We start from the raw sequence: 7,123 nt of genomic DNA, 5'->3' as shown, positions 1-7,123 counted from the left end.
AACGTTGGTCGACACGCAGGTCACGATGATGCCGTAGATGCTCCTCGCGTCGACCGAGGTCACGGTAGCATCTCCGATCTTTCCGCAACGGACGTGATCGTTTGTCAGACAAACGTCGTGACAACGACGCTTTACGAACCTCTGAATCTTGGACAGAATCAGCGAATGGTCCAAGGACGAGCAAGGTACAGGTAGTTTGTCGCAGTCCGCGTTATCCAGAATGTATCTAAGAACCATCGAGTCCATGGCGGTATTTGCGATGCACCAGGCGTCTTGTGCTTTCTCCACGTCGTTGTCGTCCTCTGCTACGGGAAAGACAAACCACTCGCTAACGACAATCTCCTTGATCCCTAACGGGTCGTAGTAATGTGTCGTCGCACAATAGTGGTCGCACACGTACACTACCTTGTCCTCCTCCTTTGGATTATCCGACCAGTAAACGCTAGAGACTTTGCTGTGCCGGTTCGGTCCGCACGAGACCCAGGGGATGCGCGTCGAGGCTTTGACCGTGCTACGCCGCAGATGATACTCGTCCGTGATGTTGTAGATGGGTATGTTCTTGTGGTTCGGTTGGGCTCGCGAATAGCCACGGTAGCGCTTGTAGACGGTCGACGTGTCTCTGGACGATACGTGCGTAAACTCCTGGCCCTGGAAAACCTTGTCCAAGACCGTCTGAAGACTATCCATGTCGTACATGTATGTCACGTTGTAGTCGATGGGCGAGAGTTCGTCGTTGCAGGTATACAAGTAGCGAAAGCCGTCGCTTTTACCGGTTCGCTTGTAGTACCTTGCGTAATCTTCTCGAAGAACGTCCGCCACGATGCTTCTGAAGCGCTCGCCCATGTGGCGATTTAAGACCCGGTAATGGAAACTGATGGTGTCCGTCGTCTCGACCATGCTGATGTGGTCCTCCAACACGTCCCGCGGAAGGTCCTTGTACTTTTTGGCCAGGTATTCCTTGTCGGGACGGCGAACGACGTCGTCCATGAAATAGTCCCGACCCGAAAAGTATTCGGGGCATGCCCTACGCAAGATGGATTCGTCCATCAGGGCAGCTGTTGCACGAATGACGCGATATGACACTCTTTACCCATCACGTCTCGAAATCATCGATAATAGCAGATACACCTAATGTACACATCCGTCACATGATCTTAAACTTGGCCTCCAGAATCTCGAGTAAAAGCTTTGCACACTAAGTATGAAACAGGATACGATATCCCAGTTCCGATCAAGGACACGTGAGAGGATTTAAACATTTTATTCAACGCACAACATCATTTAGAACGAGAAAGTCAAGGACTCGTTGCCAGCACTCGTAGTTTAAAATTGGTTCGTTCCTCGACGCGCACAGCGGAACTGGGTCTCTGCAAATTCCGCTAAATTCGAAAAAACGTTCTTTGATAACCCGCTTGGCGTACGCCAGTAAGAAGGGCAAGCGGTCCTTGTCTCGGGGGTGGCATTGACCAAAGTGCCTGGAGAACGAAGCCGTGTCTAGTACGTCTTCAAAATCGCGTACACACTCGTACTCGTCAAAGTTCTCCGGGTCGGTCACAAACTCGACGGCCCTGTTCATTCTCAGAAGGTTTTGGCGAAGCACATCGCCCACGTCAAAGTCTTCGTATCTGTTTTTCAGAATCAGCGTGAGAAGCGTCTTGGGTATGTCCGACGCTATCTGTCCGCATTCCTCCATCGGCAGAAATGTCTTCATTTCTAGGTGCGCCAGCGTCTTGTTGGTGCGCAACAGATGTCGTAACTGAACAGAATATTATTACTACAAAAAAAAGTTTTGCGCTTTGTTGGAAACGTTCATTTCTTAGCCCACACAGAGGCTCTATTTTCACGATACAAAATTATAAATATACATCGTTTTTATGAGTACCTTTTGACTCGATCATTTCTTTTTTCTTCCCCTGAATCTATTAATTTTCAGAAACAGACATCGGGATTAATCAAAAACATACCCACCATTTGCACCCGCTACTCCGAGGAATGGAAAGTGTTTCCGTTTCGCACGAACTACAGTTACCAGTCTTTAAAACATAATCTACCCTCATTGCTAAACAAATATTGCGTAGATGACGTGGACATCTACAATATAAACCCTAAGTCATTGTACTTACTTTTTGTATAGAGCTGTTTTCGTTAACCTGTGAAACCTAGGTCTCTTTTATATATGTATTTTACGTATTGCTGTAATCTCTGCAGTTATTTTTGTATCGCCATAGCTGTCTGCCAAGTGCACGGGGCCCGGACCCCGTCAAGTCAACATTTGTTGACTTTTTGTCCGTGGCTCCGGCGTCTGTAACCCATACGGATGCAAAAATAAAAATTATTATTATTAAAAAATTATTATTATTATTAATGCCGGTAAACATTGTCGAAGCATCATGCAGTCGGCACACGACCACTCGACCACGCTTCGGTTCTCGGCCATCGCCATCAGGACACTGTCCACCATGTTGGGACCGCCCATTACGTGAAACGTTTCCAGCGTCTTCGTGGTGCGTAAAAAGTTTTCCAAGCTGTCGCAGGACTCGCTATGCACGAATGTAATCAGGTTAACCTTTAACACCTTCAAGGCGCTCGACGTCGCCGCAAAGTCAAAGAACGAATAAGTCTCCACCGAATCTATGTTCACGGTCAGGTTCGTAATGGTAGAGAGAAGATTCACGGACCGTGGGTCGCACAGTGTAGACCTAATACCCGCGTCGTGCATTCCTATGTAGAGTCGGTCTTGTAAATTTCGATCCACGATCGTTTCCAAGACCTCTTCCGTGCGGTGGATGAAGCCAAGATTCACCTCGACCAACACAGAGTTTTCGCTGACGGCTTCGAGGAGTTGAAGACACGGGTCCGGCCACTATCGCTTCGAGGTAGAGTCTCTTCAGCGTTCGATTGTGCAGGCGGAGTGCCTCGGCTATCGACGCGATACAGTCCCCCTTCATCCGAGAGTAGCTCAGGTCCAGCATTTCGAGCCGTCGATTCTTCTTTAGCGCGGTCGCCAATGCTCCGATCGTTTCGCTAGACATCCACCGAGAGGTGATTTGTAGAACCTTCAGGGTCGAATTTTTGCCGAGTACTTCGGACAGTCGGACGCCGGCCGTCTCTTTCACGTACCTGGATAGTCTAAGTTCTTCGAGGACGCAGGTGTCTCGCTCCATCAGCGTGGCCAGGTGTTCGATGATGTCTTCATCCACAACCTTATTTTCGTACACAAGCTTGCGGAGTTTCGGTAGCAGCGTTAAGGTGGCTACGAAAACTTCGTCGCTCGCGTATATGACATTGTTGACGAGCTCCACGCATTCAATGAAAGGGTTGCATCGCAAGGTTCTCTCGAAGGCCTCTAGAACGTCGTGTTTTAACATGGTATTCACCAGGGAAAGTTCCTTTAGATTTCCGAGGTGCGAGATGGCGTCGAACATTTTCTTCAGATGATCATCGTAGAACTTGTGGATGCCAACCTTGTTGATACCGTCGTTGTCGACCAGGCTCTTCAAGACAAAGTCCCAAGATGGCCAAGCGACGATCTCGCTTGAAAATTCGACGCTTTTTATGCAGCGATGACGGCGTAGTAATAGGTTGATTACTACGATGGTGTAGCTGTAGGGGCGTACGTAGCTGTTCGTCGCCGAGCCGAACAAATAACGTAATACGAAACGCCGGGGTTCGATTTCAACCAATTCCATACAACCGTTATATAGATATAGGTTGATGTTGGTCAGGTCCTTTCCGATCCAGCATCTCCGGTCCAGGTCGCAGGTGCAGTCGGCGTGTATATCGAATCCTCGAGCTTCAAAATCTTGATTCACGTGAAGATACACTTCTACGAGATCTTTCGAGATGCGTGTTATGTATTGTCGGTGCCGTTTCATCTTTTTCAACTTTTTTCCATCCTGCGATGTGGGTGTGTATATATACATGTAGTACAAGGTCGCTAAAGTGTTATCACGCCTAAAGAAAGTCGGGACCGGGCGCCTCGTTAATCGAGGAGTACGTTCCGTCCAGGGTCGTCAGGGTCGCATGTCTCGAGTGATGGAAAGAGTAGTGGGGGGTGGGGTCTACGACCTTGGAATGTATATATATATATATACACTGGGATGGGGGCGGCTAATCTACACACAAACTATGGAACGACACCAAGAGTACATGAAATGCATCCCGAAAGAGCTCGTAGAATCGTATTTAAATATGAAGCGAGCCTTCGAGTTGCGAGGCTTCGACTGGCACGCCGACTGCACCTGCGACCTGGACCGGAGATGCTGGATCGTAAAGGACCTGACCAACATCAACCTATGTCTATATAACGGTTGTATGGAACTGGTGGAAATCGAACCCCGGCTCTTCACGTTACGGCACCTGGTCGGGTCTGTGTCTTTCGACAAGTCGACGGCGATCTGCAGAGTTCCAGAGAGCTACAGCATCATCGCAGTCAACCTGTTGCTACGTCGTCATCGGTGCATAGAACGCCTTGAATTTTCGTCCGAACTCGTCGCTTCGCCACATTTTGACTTTGTTCTGGAGAGCTTGGCCGACAATGACGGTGTCACCAAATTTGGCATTCACAATCTACACGGCGAATATCTGAACGAAGTGTTTGACGCGGCTTCGCGACTCGGCAATTTAAGGGAACTGTGTCTGGTGGATACCGTACTACGTCGGGACGTTGCAAACACCTTCAAGAGAGCTCTAAGATACAATCCGTGGATCGAATGCGTGGAGCTCATCCGAAATTCTGTCGAGGGTAACGACGAATTTTTCCTAACCACTTTAACGATGCTACCCAAACTACGCAAATTTGTCTACGACAATAACAGTGTGCACGAAGATGCCATCTACCACCTTGCCACGTTGATGGAGCGAGACACCTGCCTCCTCGAAGAACTCAGACTATCTAGGTGCTTGCAAGAGGAGAGTACCGGCGCGCGATTTTTTGAGGCACTGGGCGAAAATTCGACTTTAAAGGTTCTCTAACTAAAGGCCTGCCTACTATCCAACGAAGCGATCGACAACCTGGCGGTCGCGCTAAAGAAGAATCGGCGACTCGAGAGACTGGAAGTGATCTACTCTCGAATGGAAGGGGATTGGATCGCACCGATAGCCGAGGCGCTACGCGTGCATAATCGGACGCTCAAGAGACTCGACCTCGAGGCGACGAACGTGTGGCCGGAGCGATGCGTTCTCCTACTCGAAGCCATGAGCAAAAACTCGTCTCTAGTCGAAGTGAATCTCGGCTATCTCTGCGGCATAGACGAGGTCTTGGAAACGATCGTGGAGCGAGGTTTACAAGATCGAATTCGTATTGGAGTCGTCGGCACAGTGATGGGTCATGCTCTGTGTGATCTGCGGGCCGTGAATCTTCTCTCGACCATTAAGAACCTGACCGTAAACTATAGCGGCATCGGTGCGGTGAGTGCCTATTCGAAGCTACTGTTTCATTTTGCGGCACAGTCGACTGCCTTGAAGGTCTTTCAGGTCAACCTGCTGCCACTCATCTACAAAGAGACCTGCGACAGTATAACCGAATTTTTACGAGCCACGACGACGGTCGAAACCTTTCATTTCAAGTCTCTCATGAGCAACCTCACCATGGTGGATAGCGTCATGATGGCGATGGCAGAGAACCGAAGCGTGGTCGAGTGGTCTTGTGCAGACTGCGTGATTTACCCGCAAAGTCTACCGGTTCTGCTCCATATGCTGCGCACCAACAAGACGCTCGCGTACTTGGAGATGTCGGCATATTTAACTGCGGAAGACTACGGGCAAATTGCGTCCGCCATGTCCAAGAGTATTCTCAGACTCGCTATGCAAAACGCATACGAGGACTTTGGAGTTGGCGAGGTGCTTCGCCAAAACCTTCTGAGAATGAACAGGGCCGTCGAGTTTGTAACCGACCCGGAGGACTTTGTCGAGTGCGAGTGTGTACGTAACTTTGAAGACGTGCTGGACACCGCCTCGTTTGCAAGGCACTTTGCTCAGGCTCACCCCCAAGACAATAGCCGCTTGCCATCGATGTTGGCGCGCGCCAAGCGGTCTATCAAAGAACGTTTTTTCGAATTTAGCGGAATTTGCAGAGACAAAGTCCCGCTGTGCGAGTCGAGTGGCAAGCCTATTCTAAACTACGAGTGTTGGCAGCAAGTCTTTTCTTTTCTCGCTCTCAACAACGTGGTGTGGTGAATAAAAATGTACAATTCGTAATCTACTTGGTGGTGTATTTATCGACCTAGCTAGAGCAACAAGTCTGCTCTAGAGTAGCATTTATTAGGGCCCTCTTCTCATTAATGGCATTGGTAAAAATATTAACCCGTACCGATGAGTTGACCTTTCTAATTACTGATACCGACACGATCGACCTGATATCAGAATCAAATAGTTCTTGCATAAATATATAAAGATGCATGCACGCACAATGTCTACTGGCGCATGCATCTCTTTTTATCTATGCTTTCTTTTACCCGAGAAGGTGTGCAAGCATGCTTTTAAAGCGTTGCCTCGAGCCCAGCTTTTTTTTTTTTTCTGGGCGACGGCCAGAGTTTCTAGAGCGCACAATCGTCTGCCTCGATACAGGCCGACAAGTGTTCCAGACCACTCGGGCCGTCGTCTTAGGTAACTATTAATATTTAATCAAACATAAGGAGAGAGCATAAAGATGTTTATTTGATGTCCTTTAGCTTCAAATACGAGGCGACCGCCTCCCAACATTCTCTGTTTAAAAATGGAAAGGCACACAGAGACATTTCACTGTCACATATTCTTGCCAGTTGAAAAAAGTTTTCACGAATGTAGCGGCGAGCCCGCGCCAAGACGTCCACTTCACTCGAGTTGACATTCACACAACAGCCGTCCTTGGACGTAGATGGTGATGGGGGGCTTACATCGCACAGCAGAGATTCCAGAGCCCGCACGTCGTACATGTCCGGAGCAGCATCCGCGACGCTTGGATCGGCCACAAACTCTGCGGCCCTGTTCAAGAGCCACCTGTTGTGTCGCACTGCCTCTTGTATGACAAACACTCCCGATCCTCCGGGGCGACGGTTGTAATCATCTTTTCGCAGCTCGACACATCGGAGCCGAGGGTTCAGTCCGTCGAAGCCAGCGTAATAATCGATGCCGCGTGGCGTCG

The sequence above is a fragment of the Ixodes scapularis genome, unplaced genomic scaffold (assembly GCF_016920785.2).
Source record: "Ixodes scapularis isolate PalLabHiFi unplaced genomic scaffold, ASM1692078v2 ptg000005l_1___fragment_1__unscaffolded, whole genome shotgun sequence".
NCBI classification, from domain to species: Eukaryota; Metazoa; Arthropoda; class Arachnida; order Ixodida; family Ixodidae; genus Ixodes; species Ixodes scapularis.
Note: the sequence above shows the minus strand (reverse complement) of the source record.